Raw genomic sequence first — 13,493 nt, 5'->3', positions numbered from 1 at the left:
CGGGGTATAGGAGGAAGGACCGAAGCATCATGGGATTGAAAAGCTTTGCTTTTGGTGTCTGGTCTTCCAGGTCCCACCTACACCCCAATGTCTCCCTGTGGACCCTATGGACTAAGAAAGAGAGTTAACAAAGGAAAGTTTTACCATAACTCTAACACATGGCACCCGGCCCAGCCCGCCACTGTGTATGACAGTATACTTGTCAGTAAGCCATGTGCAACTGTGTGTTTTGACAGTAAGTTGTGTGTAACTGCGTGTGTCCATGTTAGTAAGCTGTGTTAATGTTTGTCAGTAAGCTGTGTGTAACTGCGTGTGTCCGTGTCAGTAAGCTGTGTGTAACTGCGTGTGTCCATGTCAGTAAGCAGTGTGTAACTGTATATGTCTATGTCAGTAAGCAGTGTGTAACTGTGTATGTCCATGTCAGTAAGCTGCGTGTAACTATGTGTGTTCATATCAGTAAGCAGTGTGTAACTGTGTATGTCCAGGTCAGTAAGCTGTGTGTGTCCATGTCAGTAAGCTGTGTGTAACTGTGTGTGTCCATGTCAGTAAGCTGTGTGTAACTGACAACTGTGTGTCCATGTCAGTAAGCTGTGTGTAACTGCGTGTGTCCATGTCAGTAAGCTGTGTGTAACTATGTGTGTTCACTTCATATCAGTAAGCAGTGTGTAACTGCGTGTGTCCATGTCAGTAAGCTGTGTGTAACTGCGTGTGTCCATCCATGTCAGTAAGCTGTGTGTAACTACGTGTGTCCATGTCAGTAACCAGTGTATAACTGTGTGTGTCCATGTCAGTAAGCTGTGTATAACTTAGGGGTGAGCGGGTTCGGATTTCTGAAATCCGAACCCCCCCGAGCCCCCCCGATCCGAGTCCGATCCGAGTCAGGCTCGACTTTTCCCGCCTGACTCGGATCTGAAATCGAGGCAAAACGTCATCATCCCGCCTTCCGAGTCTCACGGGTTTTGGATCCTATATAAGGTACCCGCGTCGGCGCCATTTTCTCACTCGGCTGTGGACAGTGAAGAGGGAGGGTGGGAGTTAGGGCTGTGTAGTGTAGTGTAGTGTAGTGCTGCTGTTGTCCACTACTTCAAAGTCCATAGGGGCTGGCTGTGTTGTGTTGTGCTGCTGTTGTTAATAGGCGCTGTGTCCACTACTTCAAAGTCCATAGGGGCTGGCTGGACTGTGTTGTGCAGTCAGTTCTCCATAGGGGCTGTGTCCACTCCAAAGTCCTGTGCAGTGTCCCAGTCCTAAAGGGGTGCTGTAGTGTTGTCCAGGGGGTGCTCTGTCCATCAGGGGTGCTCCCCCCAAGAGCTAAAAAAATAATATATTTTCTGTGTTTGTGAATTGTGTGCGCAGTAGCCGCACGTGCATCAACAAAGTAGTGCCAAGCGTGCGCCTGTGTCATAAGTAAAGGGCCGGCTGGCTTGACCGTTAAAGGGTGCTGTAACCCCCGAAAGTACACTCCAGACCAAACCAAAAAAAAAAATATTTTCTGTGTTTGTGAATTGTGTGCGCAGTAGCCGCACGTGCATCAACAAAGTAGTGCCAAGCGTGCGCCTGTGTCATAAGTAAAGGGCCGGCTGGCTTGACCGTTGAGGGTGCTGTAACCCCCGAAAGTACACTCCAGTCCAAACCCAAAAAAAAAAAATTTTCTGTGTTTGTGAATTGTGTGCGCAGTAGCCGCACGTGCATCAACAAAGTAGTGCCAAGCGTGCGCCTGTGTCATAAGTAAAGGGCCGGCTGGCTTGACCGTTAAGGGTGCTGTAACCCCCGAAAGTACACTCCAGTCCAAACCAAAAAAAAAATTATTTTCTGTGTTTGTGAATTGTGTGCGCAGTAGCCGCACGTGCATCAACAAAGTAGTGCCAAGCGTGCGCCTGTGTCATAAGTAAAGGGCCGGCTGGCTTGACCGTTAAGGGTGCTGTAACCCCCGAAAGTACACTCCAGTCCAAACCAAAAAAAAAATTATTTTCTGTGTTTGTGAATTGTGTGCGCAGTAGCCGCACGTGCATCAACAAAGTAGTGCCAAGCGTGCGCCTGTGTCATAAGTAAAGGGCCGGCTGGCTTGACCGTTAAGGGTGCTGTAACCCCCGAAAGTACACTCCAGTCCAAACCAAAAAAAAAATTATTTTCTGTGTTTGTGAATTGTGTGCGCAGTAGCCGCACGTGCATCAACAAAGTAGTGCCAAGCGTGCGCCTGTGTCATAAGTAAAGGGCCGGCTGGCTTGACCGTTAAAGGGTGCTGTAACCCCCAAAGTACACTCCAGTCCAAACCAAAAAAAAAATAATTTTCTGTGTTTGTGAATTGTGTGCGCAGTAGCCGCACGTGCATCAACAAAGTAGTGCCAAGCGTGCGCCTGTGTCATAAGTAAAGGGCCGGCTGGCTTGACCGTTAAGGGTGCTGTAACCCCCGAAAGTACACTCCAGTCCAAACCAAAAAAAAAATTATTTTCTGTGTTTGTGAATTGTGTGCGCAGTAGCCGCACGTGCATCAACAAAGTAGTGCCAAGCGTGCGCCTGTGTCATAAGTAAAGGGCCGGCTGGCTTGACCGTTAAAGGGTGCTGTAACCCCCAAAGTACACTCCAGTCCAAACCAAAAAAAAAATAATTTTCTGTGTTTGTGAATTGTGTGCGCAGTAGCCGCACGTGCATCAACAAAGTAGTGCCAAGCGTGCGCCTGTGTCATAAGTAAAGGGCCGGCTGGCTTGACCGTTAAGGGTGCTGTAACCCCCGAAAGTACACTCCAGTCCAAACCAAAAAAAAAATTATTTTCTGTGTTTGTGAATTGTGTGCGCAGTAGCCGCACGTGCATCAACAAAGTAGTGCCAAGCGTGCGCCTGTGTCATAAGTAAAGGGCCGGCTGGCTTGACCTTTAAAGGGTGCTGTAACCCCCAAAGTACACTCCAGTCCAAACAAAAAAAAAATTATATTCTGTGTTTGTGAATTGTGTGCTCAGTAGCCGCACGTGCATCAACAAAGTAGTGAAACCGAAAGATTGCATAAGAAAAGAGGTGTGTTAAACCTCTAGGATGGGGGCCGGCATGTATGCAAATTACTGTTTAGAGTTAGCCTATCGTTAGCAGGGGCGGGTTTTCAATAGAGACATTATATAAGGGGCTAGAAGTGAGGGCCAAAGCCTCTTGGTTCCAGATTGCTCCAGGACAGGGAAGTGCATTTTGTCAGTTGTCATTTTCCTTAATAAAACTCTCTTAGTGCTTCTCCTTCTTCTCTTCTTCTCTCCTCCTTTTCCTTATTGTATTTAGTCTCTTTTCATTTACTTCATATCATTACTTTTCCTTTCTGTCCTCAATCAGTGTCTTTTCTGATTTCTTGTTCTGCTGGGGGTGGGTGTAGCTATGTCCTGCCTAGTAATGAGCCTCCCCAGACCCTGGTCCCTGGCTCCACAGTGTCCCCATGTTATTAGGAGCTGCAGGTGTGGTTCCCCTATTGATAGTTCTATCCCCCCTCAGGCTGCAGCAGCTTTGTGGAAGGTGTGCCAGTGTGGGGGAGGGGTGCTTCCCTTTAGTCCTTAATGCCCCTGGTCAATATTATCTTTGTGGCTGCAATGGCCAGCACCATAGGCAAATGCAGGAGGGGTTTATGAGTGCCTTGCCTGAACCCCCCCTCAGCCCACACCATGATGACTACAATAGAAATAGCATATAATACTAAAGTTGCATGTTTTTTAGGATCCCCTCAGTGTCACAAATGAAATAACTAGCACTACAGTCCCTGTTGATCTTTTAAATGTGTCAGCCAGTAGAAAAAGTTAAAAAGCCAGTAATGAATATTGTTGTGCACCAACTAGATCTGGAAAACATGCACTGTACGGGGTGCACTGATATGGATCACCTATTGGATCAATTATTAATACTGGATAATACACCATCCAGTACATAGGGGGACCAATCTGTGCATCTGTTTCCAGGACAGTGCATGGTTTCTTTTTCTGCCCTCTCCCAGATTCCCCAACTTGCTCATATGATCTGTAAAGGAGCCGGCACATGAAATAAAAAGATTCAGCTCAGACATGATGGCTCTACTTCTACATATAATTACTTACTGTGTTTGCTGGTCCTGTATATGCCAGAATTATATCGTTCAGTACATTCGTATGATGTATTTTATAGATGGTCTAAGTGCTGATTATGCCCTCTTAATGGTAGAAAACAGTTGCAGCAAACAGTGTCAGTATTATGCTTGGCATTGAGGTATCATTGGGGGAATAGAATGCTTTAGTGATGCGTTATATGACAGTAAGGGGTAATGGCTTTGACACTGCTTTATTTATCTATAGCACCTAAGATCTAGCTTTTATCTCCTTTGAATCATTATTATCAGCCAATAGAGGAGATTGTATTATATACTGTATTCTGAGCATTTAACTTACAAAATAGACAGAATACATGTGCATTTCTACAGGGTGCACAGCTTATTATTGCAATCACTGCCCCAAGCAGCTATCACCGGGAAGCTCCATTCTCAGCTATGCTCCTACTTCGACAAATATACATTGCTGGAGGTCACGCAGCCTTCGCGTCCTGCCTATGAGGGGTACAACGCGTGCAAAGCAGCTAGTTCAGTTCGTCAGGGCTAACAGCAGGCGTCTGGGGAAAATGCTTCGCCTTTAATAATTCCACATTAAAATGTCGTTTTCGTCACCTCTGCTTGCGATGTGGTGGCAATCACCCAGTTGCCAAGTGTTTCAAGGGGGGTGCCCAGCAGCAGCCTGCACAGCCAGCAAAAGGCACAAGTGCTAAGTAAAGTTCCATCCCCTGTCCGTGTCACAGCGATAGCAAAATGGTTGAGTTGGTACCCGGTTCTGCAGGACGCAGAATTTTCGTTAAAAGGCTTCAGTTTTGGTTTTCGTTTACCTATTTGCAGGGATGTCGACACATATTCGCCTAGAAATTTTAAGTCTGCCTTTGAATTGCCTCACATTCTTAGGGAAAAAGTGGCTGGCGAGGTTAGCGCAGGCGCATTGCTGGGCCTTTTGCAGAACCCCCATTAGGGATCTTGTGAATTCCCCGGTGGGAGTGGTTCCCAAGAAAATTCCAGGAAAATAAGGGCTCATGCAACATCTGTCTTATCCGCCAGGCTCGTCAGTAAATTATGCCATACCAGTTGAGGTTTCCTCGGTGGTGTACCAGTCTTTTGACGATGCTTTGGACGTCATTAGGTGTTATGGTCCGGGCGCACTGATGGCTAAGATAGATGTTGAGTCAGCTTTTCGTCTACTTCCTTTGCACCCAGAGTCATTCCAGTTTATGGGTTTTTTAGCTTGGACAACGGATATTGCATAGACAAATGCTTGCCTACGGGGTGTTCTGTGTCCTGTGCGTTTTTCGAGCATTTTAGCACCTTCCTACACTGGTGCGCGGAATTTATTTATTTAATTTTTGCGGTAGTCATGGAATAGCCCACTATCTCAATGACTTTCTGTGTGTCGGCCCTTCCGGTTCAGGCAGATGCAGTTATCTTTTGTTTTCTTTACGAGCGCTGTTTTTTCATTTGGAGTTCCCGTTGCTGTGGACAAAACGGAGGGCCCTTCCCCTTGTCATTCCTGGGTATCGAGATCTGTACCTCGGTGGGTTCTTGTCGCATTCCTCTCGATAAGCCTGTCAAGTAATGCCATAGCGGAATGCACGGCTTCCAGTAGAATTACCCTGCGGCAGGCGCAATCCCTCCTGGGCCTGTAAAGTAATTCCAATGGGCAGAGCTTTTTCACGTAAATTGGAAAGGGCCACGGCTGGTGTCACTAACCGAGACATTTGCTACGTTTATCCTCAGAGATTAAGCAGGACCTCTCTGTCTGGGTCTCGTTTCTTCGGGATTTTAATGGCGTTCGGTTGTGGATGTCTCCAGCCGCTGACAATTTGCAGCTGTTCACCGACGCAGCAGGCACCACGGGGTTCGGATGTTACCTTGATGGCTCCTGGTGCGTTGGCCGTTGGCTGGAAGAATGGGTGGGAAAGGGTTTGACTAAGGACTTACTCCTTCTCAAACTCTTTCCCATAATGGTTTCCTTGGAAATCTGGGGGGAATGGTTACGCAATCGCAGCATCATTATCAGGTGGGACAACCTGGGCATGGTCCATGCGATACAATCAGCAACATGCGGCTTCCCTGCTGGTTTTGCGCTTGCTAGCGTAGCTGTGCTCACATGTTTGCGCTGTAACATCATGTTTAAGGCAAGACACGTTCCTGGGGTGGAGAATGAGATAGACGATGCGTTATCACGTTTCCAGTGGGCTAGGTCCCGATCTGTGGCCCTGGTGCTGACGTGCTTTGCCCCTCTTATGTTTGGCAGGTGATCGAGCCGGCATGGAGGGCTAAGCAGAACAGTCTTTAGCCCCCTCCATGTTGCGAGCATATCGGCAGGCATGGAATGAATGGGAAGATTATTCCCGTAGCAGCAAACAGGCAGGTAAGAGTCAGCATCGTTCGATGCTTTCTTTTATTTGGAGTCTCCGTTTGGCTGGCAGATCCAGGGCTTCTGTTGCGCGCTCTTTGGGGGGCATTGCATTTTATTGTAAATTGAAGGGCCAACCTGACTTTACTAAAAGTTTTCTGATAGTGAAGGCTTTAAAGGGTTGGGCACGGGTCTCCCGGCCAGTAGCTGACCGTAGGAGACCTGTGGACGCTCATCTGCTTCCGGCAGTATTAGGGGCGGTTCTCGGAGTGGCTCTTACTGCGTATGAGGCGGTCCTGATTCAAGTGGTGTTTTCGGAGGCTTTTCACGGCACCTTGAGGGTATCGGAGCTGGTGGCATCATCCAAATGGGTTGATGCCGCCATGCTCCTCTCGGATATCCTGGTCAGTGAGAGGTCTGTTCTCTGTAGGATTCGGCAGTCGAAGACCGACCAGACTGGTAGGGGTAGGTGGATCTCGTTGGGTCCATCTAGGGACGAACAGATCTGCCCCGTGGCACTAGCTATGCGGTATGAGTTATTGCGGCCGGATGTTCCTGGTTCATGACTCATGCATATGGACAGGACTCCGCTTACCAAATACCAGTTTGGTTGGTTTTTGAAGAGGTGTGTATCAGTTTTAGGCCTCCCGCCTCAAGATTTTGGTACACACTCGTTTCTGATCGGAGCCGCAACTTCGGCGGCAGCTGCGGGTTTCTCGGCATCAGAAATTAAGGCCCTAGGACATTGGAAATCGGATAGTTATAAAGGTTACATTCGACCTAGGCATGAAGGCCCTTTGTTTAAAGTCATTTCACAGTCTGTTCCGGTTACGTTTATATTTTATGCTTGCCTGGTTTTTGTCTTGTCTCATGTACTGTCCTGTCTTGTCTGTTACCCCTGTCCGTCCTACTCGGGATTAGCTACTCGCCATTGCTGGCAATGGGAGTCTTGAGGGATTTTACAATTTTTACCTGAACTGACGGATTCAATTCGGCTATTCTCAATCATTTAATTAGGCCATAGTCCATCCCTCAGCAGGTTTTTATTTTACCTCTTGCCGAGTTCACCTGTTTTTTCCCAATTCCCCCCCACCCATTCTTCCCCTTTGTGTCTTCTGTTTGTCTCAGCCACTTCAAATAGTAAAGTCGGCGACCAATAGAAAATTTTTCTTTTTGGCAGATACTCACTTATGTTCTATCAGATCCCACTAATACACCATAAAATTTTATTGTTTTATGACAATTACTAATTTTTTATTTACTGCTTTCCTCCACCTTTAGGATTGCTCTTTGACACGCAGGACATTTGGGTTATAGGCCACTCATATATTTTCTGGGCTGCTAGGTTTGAGTTCAGATCAAGCTCCAATTTTTGAATATTCAGCTAGGGTCCGTTGGATAGGTTCCAGAGGTATGAGATGGCATTCCTTTTGTCCTAAACTGTTAGAGTATGCAAGGCGTTTTGGTAGGCCACGTATTTTGGTGGCTTATTTAGGAGGCAACGACTTAGGGCAGAGGTCCACTGTAGAATTACGAGTTGATATTGTCAACGATTTGGCGAGGGTGCTATCGGCCTGGCCCTTGTGTAAATTAATTTGGTCTTGCATTGTACCTCGACAGGTCTGGCGTGGGGTTAGGAGTTTTCCTGCTAATGACGAAGCTAGGAAGAAACTTAATTTCGCAGTTGCCAAATTTGTGATGGCCAATTATGGCCGTTTCATTTACCATAATAACATTCAATTTCGATTTAGTTATATGTATAGACCTGATGGAGTTCATTTAACAGAGGAGGGTGTGTCATTGTTTATTGGGGATCTTTTTGAGGAGTTGGCGTTATTGGGGTAGTACTTGGTATGGTGGCGGTGCGGCGGTTCTATAAGCTGAACCTTGCTGTGGTGGGAAAGAACGGCAGTTCACCAGTCCAGGTGCAATTATGATTTAAGGGCGCTCCCTTCGTTGACTGGTAGTTGGCTGTACCAACCTAACGGGGGGCAGTATCATCACCTAAACGGGTGGGTAGTCAAGTTAGAGGGTGAGCGTTACCTTTTGTGTTTGACATGGTTTACATGGTTATGTGTATGCACTCTGGGCGATCTACGCCTGCTATGTCTTTTGTTGTTTGTGTGTGGGCATAGCAGATCTGGCTGATTTCTGGCCGTCCTTTCTTTGCCACCATACATCCTTAATTAATTTAAGAATTAATAAATAATATTAATTTCTCCAATAAATCGCCATCAAGTTATCTGCCAAATCCACGTCTCAGTGTCTTTATTTTATGTTAGTATGATAAGTGGTTTGCACACATGACAACACCTCATCCGATAGAAGGTTTAGTGCCAAGCGTGCGCCTGTGTCATAAGTAAAGGGCCGGCTGGCTTGACCGTTAAGGGTGCTGTAACCCCCGAAAGTACACTCCTGTCCAAACCAAAAAAAAAATTATTTTCTGTGTTTGTGAATTGTGTGCGCAGTAGCTGCACGTGCATCAACAAAGTAGTGCCAAGCGTGCGCCTGTGTCATAAGTAAAGGGCCGGCTGGCTTGACCGTTAAGGGTGCTGTAACCCCCGAAAGTACACTCCAGTCCAAACCAAAGAAAAAATTATTTTCTGTGTTTAGCCGCACGTATATATCAAATCGATATAACATAAATGGAGGACCAAACTTTCTCCGATAAAAATAAAATAGAGAAAGATCAAGAACCACTTCCTCCTAGTGCTGAAGCTGCTGCCACTAGTCATGACATAGACGATAACATGCCATCAACGTCGTCTGCCAAGGCCGATGCCCAATGTCATAGTAGAGGGCACATACAATCCCAAATGGCAAAGTTCAGGAAAATGACCTTGAAAAAGACATTTAAATCAGCTGAAGAGAAACGTAAACTTGCCAATATGCCATTTACGACACGGAGTGGCAAGGAACGGCTAAGGTCGATCCGTAGTATGTTCATGACTAGTGGTTCAGCTTCACATGACGATGGAAGCCCTCCTCCCACTAAAAAAATCAAAAGAGTTAAGCTGGCAAAAGCACAGCGAAGAACTGTGCTTTCTAAGAAGATATCACAAATCCCCAAGGAGAGTCCAAGTGTGGTGGTGGTTGCGATGCCTGACCTTCCCAGCACTGGACGGGAAGAGGTGGCTCTTTCCACCATTTGCACGCCCCCTGCAAGTGCTGAAAGGAGCACCCACAGTCCACTTGCTGATATGCAAATTGAAGATGTCACTGTTGAAGTACAACAGGATGAGGATACTGGTGTAGCTGGCGCTGAGGAGGAAGTTGGCGAGGAGGATTCTGATGGTGATGTGGTTTGTTTAAATCAGGCTCCGGGGGAGACAGTTGTTGTCCGTGGGATGAAAAAGCCCATCACGGTCATGCCTGGGCAGAAGACCAAACATTCCACCTCTTTGGTCTGGCAATATTTCTATCCAAATCCGGACAACAACTGTCTTGCCATATGTACCATATGTAAAGGTGAAATAAGTAGGGGTAGGGACGTCAACCACCTAGGAACATCTTCCCTTATACGGCACCTGCAGCGCGTTCATAAAAAGTTACTGTCAAGTTCAGAAACTTTGGCTAAGACCGTAAGCAGTCCAGGGACACCTAAATCCCGTTGTCCTGTTGTATCCAAGCGCCTGCAAACCACACCGTCAACTCCCTCCTCGTCAATTTCCTCCTTAGTCAGGATCGGAAGTAGTCCTGCAGGCCATGTCACTGGCATGACTGACTCTCCTATCCGGGATTCCTCCGGAGGATCCTGCATTGCTACGCCTACTGCTGCCGCTGCTGCTGTTGTTGCTGCTGGGAGTCGTTCATCATCCCAGAGAGGAAGTAGGAACACCACTACTTTTACTAAACAATTGACCCTCCAACAGTCCTTAGCGAGGAGGATGAAGTACGACAGCAGTCATCCTGAAGCAAAACGTATAACTGAGGCCTTGACTGCTATGTTGGTGTTAGACGTGCATCCGGTATCCGCCATTAGTGCAGTGGGATTTAGACAATTGATGGAGGTAGTGTGTCCCCGGTTCCAAATCCCGTCTAGATTCCACTTCACTAGGCAGGCGATACCGAGACTGTACAGAAACGTCAGAAAAAGTGTCCTCAGTGTCCTGAAAAATGCCGTTGTACACAATGTCCACTTAACTACGGACATGTGGACAAGTGGAACAGGGCAGACTAAGGACTATATGACTGTGACAGCCCACTGGGTAGATGTATCACCTTACGCAGCAACAGCAGCAGCGTCACCAGTAGCAGCATCTCAGAAATGCCAGCTCGTTACAAGGCAGGCTACGCTGTGTATCACCGGTTTCAGTAAGAGGCACACCGCCGACAACCTCTTAGAGAAACTGAGGGAAATCATCGCCCAGTGGCTTACCCCACTTAGACTCTCCTGGGGATTTGTGATATCTGACAACGCCACCAATATTGTGCGGGCATTACATCTGGGCAAATTCCAGCACGTCCCATGTTTTGCTCACACAATAAACTTGGTGGTGCAGAATTTTCTGAAAAGCGACAGGGGCGTGCAGGAGACGCTTTGGGTGGCCCGAAAAATTTCTGGCCACTTTCGCCATTCAGCGACTGCGTGCCGAAGACTGGAGTGCCAGCAAACACTCTTGAACCTGCCTCGCCATCACCTGAAGCAAGAGGTTGTGACGCGGTGGAACTCAACCCTCTATATGCTTCAGTGGATGGATGAGCAGCAAAAGGCCATACAAGCCTATACATCCACCTATGACATAGGCAAAGGAGGGGGTATGCACCTGACTCAAGCGCAGTGGAGAATGATTTCCGTGTTGTGCAAGGTTCTCCAGCCCTTCGAACTTGCCACACGTGAAGTCAGTTCAGACACTGCCAGCTTGAGTCAGGTCATTCCCCTCATCAGGCTTTTGCAGAAGCAGCTGGAGAAAGTGAAGGAGGAGCTAAGACGGAGCGATTCCGCTCGGCATGTGGGACTTGTGGATGAAGCCCTTCATTTGCTTTGCCAGGATTCCAGGGTGGTCAATCTGTTGAAATCAGACCACTACATTTTGGCCACCGTGCTCGATCCTAGGTTTAAAGCCTATGTGGTGTCTCTCTTTCCGGCCGACACAAGCCTGCAGAGGTGCAAAGACCTGCTGGTGAACACACTGTCAGCTGAAGCGGAACGTGACACGTCAACGGCTCCTTCATTTTCTCCCGCAACTGGGGCTGCCAGGAAAAAACTTAGGTATCCTAAGCAACCCGCTGGCGGTGATGCAGGGCAGGCAGGACCAAGTTTGGACATCTGGTCCGGACTGAAGGACCTGGCAACAATTTCTGACATGTCTACTGTCACTGCATATGATACTGTCACCATTGACAGAATGGTGGAGGATTACATCGGTGACAGCATCCAAGTAGGCATGTCAGACAGTCCATACCTGTACTGGCAGGAAAAAGAGGCAATTTGGAGGCCCCTGTACAAACTGGCTCTATTTTACCTGAGTTGCCCCCCCTCCAGTGTGTACTCCGAAAGAGTGTTTAGTGCAGCCGGGAACCTTGTCAGCGAAAGGCGTAGGAGGTTGCTTCCACAGAATGTGGAGAAGTTGATGTTCATCAAAATGAATAATCAGCTCTTCCAGGGAGACCAGCCTCCAGAAGGTACAGAGGGACCTGTGGTGGTGGATTCAAGTGGGGACGAGTTAATACTTTATGAGGATGTACACACTGAAGAGGGTGAGGAATCGGTGGATGAGGAGGATGAGGATGACATCTTGCCTCCGTAGAGCCAGTTTGTGCAGGGACACATTAATTGCCAGCTTGTTTTGTGGGGGCCCAAACGAACCAATCATTTCAGCCACAGTTGTGTGGCAGACCCTGGCGCTGAAATGATTGATTTGTTAAAGTGTGCATGTCCTGTTTATACAACATAAGGGTGGGTGGGAGGGCCCAAGGACAATTCCATCTTGCACTTCTTTTTTTTCTTTGCATTATGTACGCAACCCTGGTGGAATATCGTACCATCCCCTATTTGTTCGGTGTTGGCATTTCAACAGTCTGTGTGCTAGTGCAGGAAGTGACACAGGCATTGGTGGAGACCCTTTACCACCGCTTCATTTCCTCTCAGCAAGGTGATTGGCTGGATGACACCATAAAAGGTTTCCTGCGACGTGGATATCCCCAGTGCGGTGGGGTAATATATGGGATCCACATACCCATTATTGCCCCCACAGAGAACCCAGCGGATTACCACAACCATAAAGGCTGGCACTCCATCACCCCGGCTGTAGTGCACCATAAGTATTGGTAAGTAGTATGTTGTGTTGTAAAGTGAGGGATATCCTGGGCCCATAGTATATATTGTTAAACACGGGCATTTCTAGAGAGGAGGGGGCCCATGTGCAGTCTCCATCATGGGTCCCCTCCTCTCCGTCTGGCGGCCGGCTGCACACTGAGCGGTGCGCGCCCACTAGAGTGTGCCCAGAGTATATAGTGCATGCACAGGTGCGCAAACAATGTGAAAATGGCTGCGGCGGCCATTTTCCAGATGTTTTTACAGGCGGAGACACAGGAGCCAATGTGGGACTCCAGAGAGGTAAGTTTTATGGGTGCAGGGTGTGCGCTGCAGCCCCACCTTTTGTACCAGCAGTGATAGTAACAACACATATATAGATGTGGTTATATAAAGGCCACACATGGCCCTAAGCCAGGGGTGGCCAATAAACAGCCCTCCAGCTGTTGTTGAACTACAAATCCCAGTATGCCTTGTGAGAAAGTTGATCTTAGGCTACTCACATGAGACTTAATTTTGTAACAAGATGGTGTATGCCTTTAAAGTTATTTATACGCATATTTATTCTGAAATAGGTAGATACAGGCTTCTGTGATCTTCATAGACTCAAGAGATTGGAATGTACTAGAGATAACAGCAATGCGTATACTCCTCAGGCTTGCCTACCCTCCGGATTTGGCCGGGAGCCTCACGAATTTTGGGTGCAGCTCCCGGCCCCCCCGGAAAGGCAGACAAGCCTCCCGGTGGCTGCCGACCCATCTGGTCCCCCAGCACTAATGACAGAAACCCAGGCAGCGGGGGGGCCTGGTGACGCGATTCCTGCTGCTT

Source organism: Taudactylus pleione, unplaced genomic scaffold (assembly GCF_031769625.1).
Source record: "Taudactylus pleione unplaced genomic scaffold, aTauple2 ptg000571l, whole genome shotgun sequence".
Taxonomy (NCBI): Eukaryota; Metazoa; Chordata; class Amphibia; order Anura; family Myobatrachidae; genus Taudactylus; species Taudactylus pleione.
This window is presented reverse-complemented; position numbering follows the sequence as displayed.